Below are 14,061 nucleotides of genomic sequence, written 5' to 3'. Positions count from 1 at the left end.
ACCTAAAACTGTTTCCTTGTGTAGTGAATGCTTGTAGGAATTTCTCACCTCATGGTGACATTTCCTTATACAAAAGACATTCTGAGCACTTGAAAAGGTGAAATCTGGTAGATGGACATGTAAAGAGAGTGAGAAAAATATTTTAGGCTGTAATCCTATACCTGCTCAACTGGGAGTAAGCCTCGTTAAACTCAATGGGACTTATTTCTGAGTAGACATGTATAGGGTTGCACTGTCAATTTTATAAAGCGTGTTCTCCTCCATGGAGAGCACGTGTTGCGGTGCGGGCTAGCAAGACACCCCGCTGTTGCTGGGCGGGAAAGAGTTTGGCCACCATTAGCAGAGGGCTGGCTGTTGCTGGGGAGAATTATATGTTGCCATTTTTTGATTGACAGCCCTAGTCTTTAAATGCCCTACAAGCAGCGTTGAGCTTCCTCTTTTCGCTGTGTACATCGGATCACCCTCCCTCCCTCCCTATTTTAGGCTTTTTGCTTGACCTTGCTATGCCTGTCATGGGGTCGTATGCTTTTGGGGCAGGGGCCTGGTAGGAATTTTGTCCATTTGGCTGATTGGCTGGTGGCATTTGGTTTTGGCCTACTGCGCAGCAAATCGTCACAACTTGTAAGGTTGCGGTTAGCCATTGGTTTGGGAATTGGTTGGTGGAGGGGTATGGATTTGGCTGTGCCTGCCCCTCCAAAAGTGCTGCTGCTGCAAGGGTTTTCCATTAGAGGAACCCAGGGGCTTGCCATGCTTTTGTCCGAACCCTGTTAAGGGGCTAGGGCCACGCAAGAGCCCCTGGGAGCATTTGGGTAGAGGTGAGGCATGGTTCCCAGTCCCGTCTCTCTCCCCGGGTGTCTTACCCTTTTCTGACTTCGCAGGCGTGCGAATGTCAGACTGTCCCCGTGCGGGGTCAGATAGTTGCAACCAATGCCTAAGCAACCACTCACATTGCTTGTAATTTAATAAAGTTGCGGCCAAAATTATGCCAAAAACCTTAAACAAAAATAATGTGTCACTTGTGTTTTATTGGGGGATGTCTTGGAGACCTCGACACGCAAACTACAGTGAAGATTCTGAAGGCCTTGGAAATCCTTGTGATTAAGAAGCAGGATATGTACCATATAAATAAATGAATAAAAAACATTAAGAGTATAAAACCAAAACATGGGAAAGAAGAATAAAACTGATGGTTATAATCAACGCAGTATTAAAAGGGTGAGCCTTCCATTTTGATTCAAAATGGCATCTAATTGTATCCAAACACAGGTGAAAACCTGCCCCTTGATCCCTGGAACCATCATGAAATATTTGGTTAAAATCAATGCAGTTTTGAAAGCTTCAGTCCACTACCTTGAATCCAAATGGTGTTGTTGTTTCCAACCTTAGATGAATCTCGCGAACCATCGTGCAAAATTTGCTCACAGCATCTCAAGAGGTGTCCAAATGCATACTGAACAAAACTTTCCAAAATATATACCTCTAGGTGTTTTGAATTACAACCCCCATCACCCTTGACAATTGGCCATGTTGACCAATGGGAACTGTAGTCCAAGAACATCTGTATGGTACCAGGTTGGGGAAGGCTGTCTTAAGAGTATATTTTCAATGCTTTGTAAGCTGTAGCCAGAACTCAATTAGAAGAGTGAAAATCAACCAACGATCAAATAACCCTTCACTATTCTTCTCATCACACATTAGCTCAACCCCTCTCAGTAACATGGCCAACTTTGCACTCGTAATTACCTCTTAGAGGTCCAGTTGCCAGGCAGCTCTACCAGTTAGGAGAATGGCATTTTAGTATTATACATGTTCTTTTTTTATGAGTCACATTTGTTGATGATAAAAAAAAAATGAAACATCCTTCCCATTCATTTGCCCAGCAATGGATTCATTGTTAATGTAACACAAATATGTGTAGCAGAAAGATTCTCTTTGTTTGGAAGTACAAAGAAGGCTTCCTGGCCTTATAATGGCCAGCACTTGCAGAGTTATTTTACTGCTACACTTCAGCTCTCCACTTCATTTTGCTGGTATTCATTGTGTTACGGAATATGACTATGGAGAGCTGTTTTGGAGCATGGTACCACAGTTGAATTAAGGTGCGTACTCCATTTTCTCAAAGAAAACAACAATCTCACTTCATAATGCAATTGTTTCTTGTATAAATTTTTCTGGAATAGAAGGCATCTATGATACAAAAGGAAATAAAGGCTACAGCAATGTTACTCAAAATGGAGGGCACAAGATCCAATGGCATGTCAGCTACATTTGTCTGCTGCCAAAGTTAATCACAGGAATTACTCTCTGGTTTATAGACTTTCATGGGTGGGGAAGAACCCAACAAGCAGTGATTTATAGAAAGCATGGTGATTTGCCAGGTCTAATTATCACAAAGGATTGGTAACCCTGTTCCAAGGTCCATGAATGGCCTGCTGTTCATGGAAATGTCTCTGATCGGGTGACAGCTTCCATAAATGGAAGGTGCCTTTCCCTCTGCAGCACAGTGGTACCTCGGATTACATACACTTCAGGTTACATACGCTTCAGGTTACAGACTCAGCTAACTCAGAAATAGTGCTTCAGGTTAAGAACTTTGCTTAAGGATAAGAATAGAAATCGGGCTCCAGCGGCGCAGCAGCAGCAGGAGGCCCCATTAGCTAAAGTGGTGCTTCAGGTTAAGAACAGTTTCAGGTTAAGAACGGACCTCCGGAATGAATTAAGTGCTTAACCTGTGTAACCACTGTACTCTGTGTACCCCAATCTGATCCAGTTGTTCTGACTCTGCAGAATTGAAAAGGATATGTGTGGGGATGACAGAGGAAGTGCATGGAAAAGGGAAATTTGTTAGTATCCCCTCCCTTCACCTTTCATTCACTGATCCCTCCACTGGCTCAGACAGCCTTTCAGAAATGAAGGACACCTCTGGATACAACACAGTATCTTTGTGAATGTGCTTTGACATTGGGCTGTTGATATATACGGAATATTAATGCCAATCTCCAACCAAATGAAACTGAGTACCTGGCCCAAAGTCAAGAGTATGTTGGCTCAAAGGGGCTTCCAGGCAGAGTTTAATATCCCAAAAGGCTGATTCAGATATTGTAAACAGGTTATCAGCAAAGGTTTCTTAAGGTTTTTTTACTCTTTAGATTTTGCTCAGAAAGGATAGATCTGGATTAAATGCAGAGGGGAATGTGGCTAGCATTTTGGTGCTAATGGCATTGTGTGGATGCTGTGAAAGGTTTGCATGCATAAGCAGCAGCGATCCTGTAATAAAAACCCCTCCTCAAAGCACCCAAAATCAAAATACCATGTCTTAATTGGCTGATGAAATGTAACCTCAATTGCCAAGTTGCAAATTGTCCCTTTAACCCAATCTAAGAAACAGGAAATGAAACCACCATGGTGTGTCCTGCACGTTCCCCTTCAGCCATTTGACACCCCGCCCCTTCCTGCCTCTTGCACTGAGTGGCAGGTGTGTACTCTCACAGCTTAAAGATTGCTAGACCACATTTCACTGACAGACACAATTTTGCTGATAATTATGCTAAAAAAAAAAAAAGTTTTAGAGTTCTCCAGCACTTGAAGAAACATTAGTTGCCAAAATCACACTGCCTAGAGCTTTCTGTAACTAAAAGCCAAAAATATGTGGAAGCAAATCAGACTGTGAAGCTTTGAATTTAAAATCAACCAACAAATGATAATAGAAAACACTATGCAATGTTTAGCGATAATAACAATACCTTACAGGTATTATCAAGATAAAGTAAACATTGGTTGCATAGATGTTCCAGATTTCCTAGATAATTAAAGGTATATTTCATTTCATTATTATAAGCCAGTTTTTTCCGAACCAAAGTCTCTTTGAGCATGTCTGTTCTTATAACTATCCTCAACCAAAGGAGGATGGGGATCAAGAATTAATTATCGAAGGCAGCAATCTAGAAACAACAACAAAAATGTTGAATTTTAAGATGTTACAAAACCCAATAATCATCCTTCATACTTTCCCAACCTTTCCTTGTGCATTCCATGAAGTATTGGAGGAAAGTGTGTTCATTCTGCATTTTCATTTCATAATCTTGATGACTTTGGAAGACCATTAATTAAACAGCCCAAGGAAAAATGATACGAACAGCCTAGGCTGCTAGGACCACAGTTGATATCCCAATGCAATTATGATTCTTAAGCACAGAGATTTCTTTTTTTAAAAAAATCAATAAAAGCTATAAAACAAAAAGGGATAAATGTGTATTTAGCCCCAAACACAAGTCACTGGAGAGGAAAGCAATGTAGGGAAAAGGTAGTGCTGCAAACCAGCTGTCACTTCAATATAGATTTTATTAATTTTCTGCTATAACCCTGAACTAAGAAGGAATTGAAGGGCTTCCTTTACTCAGATATTGTACAAGAAAAGAATGGAATCATCACTCCCACTTTACTTTATGGAGGATTTAATTCATGGAGTTAACACCAGTGCTCATTTGAAAGTATTTCTTCTTTTTCTCCCAAGGACTTTGCTGCAGAACAGAAGCTCAGAGCTAAATATGGTTGTGTATTTCTTTTTTTTAGAATTATACCTTCCCATGCTTCTTCTCAAGAGCAGACAGCAGCAATAGCCTCCCAGCATCAGAATCCCTGTCACTTACCAGGAGTAGGTGAGCCAAGGCTGTAGTGTGGTCAAGCTCTGTGGGGGCATCAGTGCAGCCAACCTGGCCCTCCTGCCAATGCACTCATGTAGCCCCATCCTCACTAAAGTCTCTCCCCTCAGCCTCTCAGTAAGCAACAGCAATGCCAGAGCTAGGAGCATTGTTTGTTTTTTTCTAAAATGAAGTGCAGCCTTAGAAGGTTGCCATTTTGAGCGGGCCAACCTAGCCCAAAGACCATCTGCCATGGCATGAGGATCCACATTGTGGGAGAAGAGTGCTGAATGGAGCACTACTTTGAACATAATCTATTTGATACTTACCATTCAATTTTAAGGAATCTGGAGGCATCCCATTGGATCACCCTCTCAGACAAGAGCCCCAGTCTTTGAGAGGAGATCTGTTGTTGTACCCTGCCCCCTGCCTCATCACCACAAAAGTCTCTGCAGCCCTGGCCCTACCAGCCCTGGAGCCCTAATGTCAGCTGGAGATACGGCTTCATTTTATGTCAGTTTCTTTAAAAAACAAAAAGAAGACACTATAATGCTTTTTTAAAAAAAGTTTTTTGGGTGTGTGTGTTTTAATTGTAATTTTCATCTACCCAATGATCCCTGGAGCATGTCATCATACACTTGCAGGCAGCGGCCCCTGCAACTTAAATTTCCAAGTTTTGAAAATGCCAAGAGCTATCCCTCAAATTGCTTTCCTTTACCTTTGCACTTATCAGAAGCGAGGCAAGAGGTTTTACTGATATTTTGAGTCTGATTCTGTCATCATTACTTCCAAAGAGATACTTTTCCTGTGCCAACACAGTTGTACGGCAGAAGGCGGCTTGGCTAGTCATTTCACAGAAACTACCTGCCGAGAGATTTTCAGCTCTTCAGCCCTTCAAATCCCACAACTGTCTATGTCTCCAGACACCAGTTTCAAAAGCCCAGCATTCATTATTTTTATTATCAACCTTGAAAAAAAAACTTTTGAGATTCTCTCTCTCTCTCTCTCTCAATGAAAACAAGTTATCTACAAAATTCAGGTTGAGTATTTGTTTTTCAGTGGTGGGGGTGTCCTTAGATGAATCTCATGAGGCAACTGTAAGTATTTTCTGTGTCAATAAAAAAAATAAGTAAAAGTTTTTATTGCAGACCGTATGACAAATTATGGCTAGTTTACCCTGCACAAGCACATATTGTATATATATCATTTCAAAAGGCTGTGGTCAAACCTGTAAAACTCAGATAAGCTGGAAAAAATTCAGGATGCTTCACAAGAAATATACAAAACGGAAGTCATGGCGAAATCATTACAGAATGTGCTGAAGCTGGTGACAGAGAGGCAACAAGATGAACAGGACTGTCCCGGCTTACCCCCTCACATGTTGGTTATTGTAGGGGCAGGAGGAAGAATGACTGACAAGGGCTGTTGTAAGTGTGTGTGTGTACACACAAAGGGGCTTGCTGGATCACAGCTTTGGTATACCATGGTGTAACTTAATGTTATAAAGGAAAACAGCACTTTCCCATTGCTCTATATTCTACTCTCGTCATGTGACCTCTGTAATATAATTCATATGTGACATGGTCTGTGGGTTTTGTGCTCCCACTTCATATAAATAAAGGCTCAATGCGTGGAAGGGACACAGAGAAGGGTGACGTCACATAGCTTGGTATACTCTATCATGTTGCAGAAATGTGACATAAGGATAGGTTCATGGTTCTTGTAACAACTAGTTTCACAATGGAACTGTTTCTATTTTGATTCAGTTTGAGTTTGGGAGGTTTTTAACAGGACGTGTTTAACAGAGGTGTTTAGGAGGGGAAGAAATGTCATTAAAAATCTCAGGGGCTCTGATGTATGTATTATTCCCTTCAGTTATAGGTGACTGATCTAAAATTCTGAGAACAATTTGAAACCCTTAACTTACCATTATGTCATCCCTCAAGTGTCCCTTTGTAAGTTAGTGACTGGGGTTTAAAATCCCCAAATAGGAAATCTTCAACTAAGAAATGATGAAACATATTAAGCAGACAGCATCTTTTCTCTGTTTAGCTTAGAATGGAGTACCTTCTCCTAATGACCTTTTTCTCTCAAGAAAATTAATTTTTAAGTGGAGAGGGGGAAACACAAGGAAAGCAAAGATTACTGTGTGGAAAATATATCAATATCAGCAAGAAAGAGATTTGATTTTTTCATTGCTTCAGGTTTGAGTCTTTAAAAAACAAAAACAAATAGACATTCTAGTCAGACGTGAAAAGTCAAAATTTGCATTTAAATTGAGGTAATTTGGGCTACCTACCCACCCCCTCACTTCTCTCTCAAGTGCAGAACACAAACTACTAGATCTCTCAATTCTCACAAATGGAAGTACAGCAAAGAGGTTCGCCTTTCACTAACTACACATAGGGTTCAAACTGGCAAGCATAAGAAGTGCCCAGATGATTCACAGGCTACTTAACAGTTGCTAACCTGTTTCAACAGACATTTCATGATGCCGAAACTGTCAGATAGGGATGGGAAATCTGTCTATTTCTATCCATATCACTTCTGCATGGTTTTCACTCATAGTTCTGTTCCATATCTGCATTAATCTGCATTTTTTAAATAAAAAACCCATTTCAAACTATGCATTTAAATACATATTTACCAGTAAATATGCAAATGTTCATTTCCTCTCAAAGAAAGTATTTAAATGCATATTTCCCCTCAAAATATTATTTCAATGAATATTTTTATACATTTAAACTACCAAGAACTGCATGGCAGGAAAGTGCAGAATCTGGTATTTTATAGTTCCAATCCACGGTTTCTGCAGATGCTGTAGAGTAGAACTTTCCAAACTGTGGGCTGCGACATGGAAACGTGTCGGCTGCAGCGTGTAGGTGTGTTACATGACATGTGTCCGTATCTCTTATAAGGGGTAAGTTTAACCTCCAGTTTGATAGTAACAATGAATTAGTGTGTCATGAAATGATGCATGTCTAAAAAATGTGTCACCAACATGAAGTTCTGAAAGCTTTCCTGTAGAGGGAAGTGAGGAGGAGGTGGGGCTTATCCACCTGGGAAGGTAGCCCATCTAGGAGAAGGAAAACTCTAGTCCTAAACCTCTGCTGCCTTGTGGCATGTCTTCAGGGGAAGAAAAGATACAGGCCGGGCAGCTAAGAAACAGAACCATGCCCAATTTCTGCTGGAATTCTGCCGGAATTAACATCTCTTGAAGTGTTAATGCTGTGAACCTATCAGATGAGGCCTGATAGTTGGGGCCTCGTGGTCCAAAATATCTTCAAGTGGAAAAAGTAGGCTCAGGATGTATATATGTGTAAATAAACCATATATCCTAAAGACATCACAGTCTCCAATGTGGCTTATTCCAACAGAATCATGAACTCCAGGGTAAGTGCCTGGAACTCCTGGAACCTTGTAGCACTCAGAGGTTGGGCTGGCAGGCAACAATAGGATGAAAACTGCTACAAGTACAGCAACTTGAAAAAGCTGAAACTGAAACACTAGGATGGCAACAATGGCAATTGTTTGCAGTCCTGTTTCCAATGTTTCGACTCAGTTAGCAATTTAAATGAATAACTTGAGGGTCCCTCAACCACAGGGGGGCTCTAATTCTGCACATACTGCCACTGTGCCCATCCACAACAGGAAGATTTCTCTAGCAACACAATAAGGCTCAGAGACATTGTAAGACATTACAGGTCCAGAACAACATGAGGCATCTCTGCTGGTCCCAGGCACATCCTCCTGACCTGGATTTGGCTCTGAAAGGCCAAGGGAAATTGTGGCTGCATGGAGGATAAATTGTAAGCAAGCACAATTTGTGACCTTGCACAATATCATTACTGATCAGAGTGCGTTTCTGTAAAGGCATGAGCCTCAGCTTCTAATTTCCAGGCTGTTTGGATCACGAGCCAACGTGAGATAGCTTTAACCCAGGTCTTAAACCAGCCTGTGTTTTGACCACTGAATAACAATTCTGAGGCAAGTTTGCAGCTGCTGAGTAAAATTGTGGGTTTTCCAACCTTTTAACCCGGAATGGAAGTAACCACGCCAGTCCAATTATCGCCCTGACAACTCCACACCTTCCTGGCATCTTTTCTTATATCCTTTCTGAAACTTCTTCCTATCCCAAGCTGCCAAGAAAGCTCTGCTGTCAGTCGGCTGCTGGGTTTATTACACCATCTGAACCTTGTTTTTATTTGTGTATGTTATTAAGGAGACAGTTCTACCAACCCTTCCAGGTGCCTGTAACCTTCATAAAACAAACAAGGCCCATAGACAGACAGTGGCACGCTTCCCAGAACTGCGCCTTCAGCTGGAAAACAAGAACAATGTTACCACATGCTTTGACTTTTAAAAGATGCAGCTAATTGAAGTGCCTCCTCATGTCTTTCTCCAAGTATTTGTGTGTGTTTTTTTCTAAAAGTAAGGCAGCAAAATGGCTGATGCCGCAGATGGCCATAGAGGAAAAGGAGCACGTTACAGTTTTCTTGCTGCCACACACTTTCAATGCACATAGAACTGGTCCCTCTGAGAGTGATGGGATGTTGATATTCTGTCACTCCCAAGGGGAATTGCATGGGGGGGGAGCTTTTATTTCCAGGTAGACATGCATAAAGGTAAAGGTAAAGGCCCCCTGACAGTTAAGTCCAGTCGCAAACGACTCTGGGGTTGCGGCACTCATCTCACTTTACTGGCCGAGGGAGCCGACATTTGTCCTCAGACAGTTTTTCTCGGTCATGCGGCCAGAATGACTAAGCCGCTTCTGGTGAAACCAGAGCAGCGCACGGAAATGCCGTTTACCTTCCCACTGGAGCGGTACCTATTTATCTACATGCACTTTGATGTGCTTTCAAACTGCTAGGTTGGCAGGAGCTGGAACCAAGCAATGGGAGCTCACCCTGTCGCAGGGATTCGAACCGCCGACCTTCCAATCAGCAAGTCCAAGGCTCAGTGGTTTACACCACAGCGCCACCCGCATCCTGCATGCATAGGGGTGCATTATTAGTTTACTAATTTGGGATCAGCCAAGACGGAAATGAAAAGTGCACCATCTAATTGCTATTAAGTCCCCTGTACAAAAATATAAATTGGTGGTTACATTGTAAACTGAGACTGATGTTTCCAGTGATTTAGGTAACTGATAACAGACTCTGCTATTGGTACTTTCAGAAAAATGTCCATATTATTCCAAAGAGTGTTCTGCATTGTGCAATGCTAACTTGTGGTGGTGTTTGATTGAATGTGACAGTTTCTGGTCTAGCAACTGCCGTGAACATTTTCCCCACAAGTATGTTACTTCCCCAGTCAGTGCCTAGGGGCCAACACAGCCTCAAGTCAACCCTTGCTCGTACTATGAGATGGCTTCTATTTGGGAGGAGGAAACAAACAGGCAGATCACAACAACAACAACAACAGCTAGAAAGACTTCACTTTGATTTTAGAATGTTATTGAGGGTTTAAATAGTACTCCCTCATCTCCTCTCCCCAAATTTTTGTGATCTGTAAACCCAACAGCACTGTTTCTGAATGCCTCTCAGAACCTTAGAGATGAAGAGCTGGGGGAACATAAAGATCACCAATCAAAACCTACCATAATGAAGTACAATCCTGATGCTCAAAAAAGTGTCCCTGGCCAAGAAACATGTGTGCCATGTTCAGAAAGCAAGAGAGAGCATCACACCCATGGTAAAAGTGTCCACTGCAAAAGGAAAATCTTTTAATAAAACAAAGCAGTGCAGTTTGGCATGCAAGCCAGACCCTGCCAGAATCTTAAGCTACCAATGAATCTGGCCTTAGAAAACCTTCTTCCTTAGCTTCATCTATTCAGCTCCTTCTGGACCAGGTGATGGGGTAAAGGAACGAATACACACCCAGAATCCCCTCAAGCCTGGCAGTGCCGCTGATCTCCTTGCAAAATGACTTTGTGCTTTGCCACTTGTCCAGTGTTTAATATTACTTTATGTAAGAGCTGATGCTTGAACAGAAATGAAACAAAATCACCCTTAAAACAGGAGTAGAATAAAGTTTATGAAGATACTATGCTGATCATTATTTGGAAGGGCCCCCTAGGACACAATGACCTTCTCAATGAGTTGGCTTGCTCTGTTGTTTTCATGTGGTAATCATTTCTCCTGAATGGACCCCAATGCAACCATGGTAAATATCATGTTCGCTGCAACAAAAATGATGGTAAGAATCAGCCCAATGGAGATATTGCAGTAAAAAAACGACAAGCAAATAACAATTCCTATGTTGGCTTGCATGAACTTTCTACTTGATAAGTAAAGGATATTAGGAATAATATTGTTGCATACCACTCCAAGCAGTGTGAGATTCCAGGGGTTCCAAGCACCTACCCAGGGGTTTGTTTTTCCTTTTGGACATGAGGCACAGTGGAGACTGTAGTGTCTTTAGGATATATGGTTTATTCACACATATGTACAACCTGAGCCTATGATGAAGGGGTTCACCGCATCAACACCCCAAAAGGGTTTGTTTTTCTCATAGCTGCAGCCTTGAATTCAAAGGCAACCATCACGCTCTGACCCTCTCTCAAGCATGCTGCCTTTACCAGTCTGCAAACTTTTCTTCCTCTAGGTAACATCACAGCCAACTCTAATTCAGACTCTGGCTGTGTCTTCTAACTAACTATCTGAGAGCTATAGGAAAGCCCTATCCATTTGCCATCTGGCCCAGAGCCTCCTCTCTTTAGCTTTGCTAATGGTCCATCACCTTTCCTTTTGCTCTCTCTTAATGGCTCATCTCCCAGGCGATTACCTCATGAGGAAACTAGCCTGTCTTATTTTTTAACCCTTGATGAATCCAGGAGTTCAAGAGGTTTGATTAAATTCGAACACTTACTGGGTCCAGGAATTTAGGGGAGCCTGGCACCCACAAGCTCATAGCAATATATTGCAACAGGGCCTGCAACAAAATGTTGTAGTGCAGAGTGCCCTTGTTCAGGGAACAAGCCAGCCATGCCTTCTTCCAGGATATTCCAGTTCATTCCACACTGAAGACAAGCAGAATTAATCCCCATTGCACTCTAGAGGTGTCATGTGCAAACAACAGTGCTTCCAAAAGGTTCCAGTTCCTGGTGGTAAAATATGCTCTACTGGGATCTGGGGACCACTTGCCTCCATGCAGGTTTTTGACCTTGGGACAGAGAAAGGGCGACAGTAGGGGTGGATGCTTTGTGAATCTTCCACTGGGGCAAGATATGGGGAACTCATGCATCCCTCCCACACACATAGATTCATTCTAATCTGGCAACCATAGCAACTAGCTTTTGGAAAACTGCCGTTCTGTGTTTTCTCAGAAGGCAGCCACTTTTGTGTGTTACAGGAGAGTAGTTTTTTTTCCAGATTAAGCAGAGCACAGCTACTTTTAAAAAAAACTAGAAAACTGATAATTGTTGGTCAGATGGGCTGATGTATGTATGCAGTGTGGTAGTTTGTCCTCCGAGCTGGAGAACACAATAGTTCCTGCATGCCTCTCCAGACCCTTCCTGTTGTCTAGAAGCTTTCTTTTTTTAAAAAAAAAAGAACATGAATATATATAGCATTTCCCCCTCAATATTTTGGAAGTTCCAGCCTTCTCATTGTTTACAGTCTCTTTAATCATTCGACAATAAATGGAGCAATGGTGTGCTTATCTGCAGCTAAGACCGTGTCCACATAGTCAACAAGAAATCTTTTGAGCATTCCATTGTGCTATTGTGTTTGCTATCCTCTCCGAAGATATCTACAGAATAAAGGGGTGTGTGTGTGTGTGTGTGTGTGTGAGAGAGAGAGAGAGAGAGAGAGAGAGAGCACTGCAGTGTGAAGCATGAGAATATTAATTTAAATCACCAGCCAGTAATATTAGATATTATTTTTAAAAGCTCTAAGTTTGAAATATACAAATACACAGTAGATATTTAACAGCATGGAAGGAATGAAGGTACTTTCCTCATCAGATTTAAATATGCCTCAAAAATGCTTTCAACCAGCCTAATTTATTTATTTTGCAACTCATCCAATTCTGCAATTGCAATTCATCCGATTCTGAAGTTGGTTCAGATTTTTTAAAAAAGAAAACAAGCTGTGCAGACACAAGAAGTTAATGCAAGAAACAGAAATTGCTGCCTTATAACATAAAGCCTGCTAAGTCTCACTGCAATCTAACATATACTTAAATTGGAGAATGCTTGCCCTTAAAATTAAGCTGAATCAAGGTATTACACAATTTTCACAAAACAAGCTCCATTGAAGGCAAAGCTTACGAATTTATGGGAACAAGGTTTGGAAGAGATTGATTCTGGTCAAAAAATGAATGATGTGGACTTCTTTTTAAAAAATAAATAAATATTTACAAATAAGCAAATAAATAAACAAACCAACATTTATTTTTATATTTATTTTCACCAGAGGCCTGCAACCAGTGAAGTGCATCTGTCTCCCTCACTATTAACTTTTAGGTGAAATTTAAAAACATTCCTGTTTACCCAGGCATTTGATGGCTGAAAGTTCTGTCCCTGCCAACCCTGAAATTATTAGTTTGAGAGTAGGTGATTGCTTTTAGGAGTTCCAAAATGTTTTTGAGAAAGCTGTTTTAAACTGTTTCAATTTGGTTTTGTTTTTTAAAAGAAACTTTTAATTGTGTACGTTTGCTGTCCTAGGTTATTTTGGAGGAAGGTGCAGGGTACAAATCAAATCACTAAATCAAATAGGTTCATAGACCTCACCTTCGTCACCGATCAACAGATTATGGGGGCGGGGATTTCTGAACTTTTGTCCATTTGTGTGTCTCATGCACCCTGAGCCTATTCCTACCCCTCCGTTCTACTTCAGATTCCACTTCCCACAATATTTGAAAGAGAGAGATGGGCAGCTGGAGAGGGAGTAGGAGTGACCCCAGACAAGAGGCATTGGGACTCATGAGAAGGGAGAACAATTATGGGCACACTTAGAACGTGGGGAGGGAGGCATTTTTCTGAGCATTCTCCATTTTTCTTTGTAACTGCCAGCTCAAATCAAGTTTGAGGGAGCTTATCCACTGCTAGAGAAGACATTGCATCCAGTTTAGTTCTACATCCTCTTCTTGCCTCAGCAGTCTTGAGACTCTAGAGCTTAAGTTTGGGTTGAACCATGTCCTAGAGCTAACCATCCTCTTGTTGCTTTGCCTATGGCTGTTTCTCTGTTCCCATCTCCAATATCATTACCCCCATGACCTCCTCACCCCCTGCAATCACATGATCCACACTGGTACATGTTAATATTGCAACCCAGTGGCAAACTATTTGCAGTCCACACACATTCCACACTGGTGGTCTGTCTGCATCTCCTATGCTGTGCGAAGGCCCTCTGCGGCGCAGTGTAATCCTTCTCACAAAAAGCTACACGTCAGTGCTTGTAGCTCTGATGTAGTGCGG

The 14,061-nt window shown here is 41.7% G+C and overlaps 1 protein-coding gene across 1 annotated transcript in view; it reads right to left on the bottom strand.

The window, feature by feature from the left end:
• The window catches only part of LOC310765067 (BEN domain-containing protein 5-like), a gene marked incomplete at its 5' end in the record, with an annotated part of 723,703 nt that overhangs the window by 72,756 nt on the left and 636,886 nt on the right, over window positions 1–14,061 (bottom strand). The gene's annotated exons all lie outside the window — the stretch shown is intronic.

This window comes from Podarcis filfolensis (assembly GCF_964270895.1).
Source record: "Podarcis filfolensis genome assembly, chromosome: 6".
In the NCBI taxonomy this organism is placed as follows: domain Eukaryota; kingdom Metazoa; phylum Chordata; class Lepidosauria; order Squamata; family Lacertidae; genus Podarcis; species Podarcis filfolensis.
This window is presented reverse-complemented; position numbering and strand designations above follow the sequence as displayed.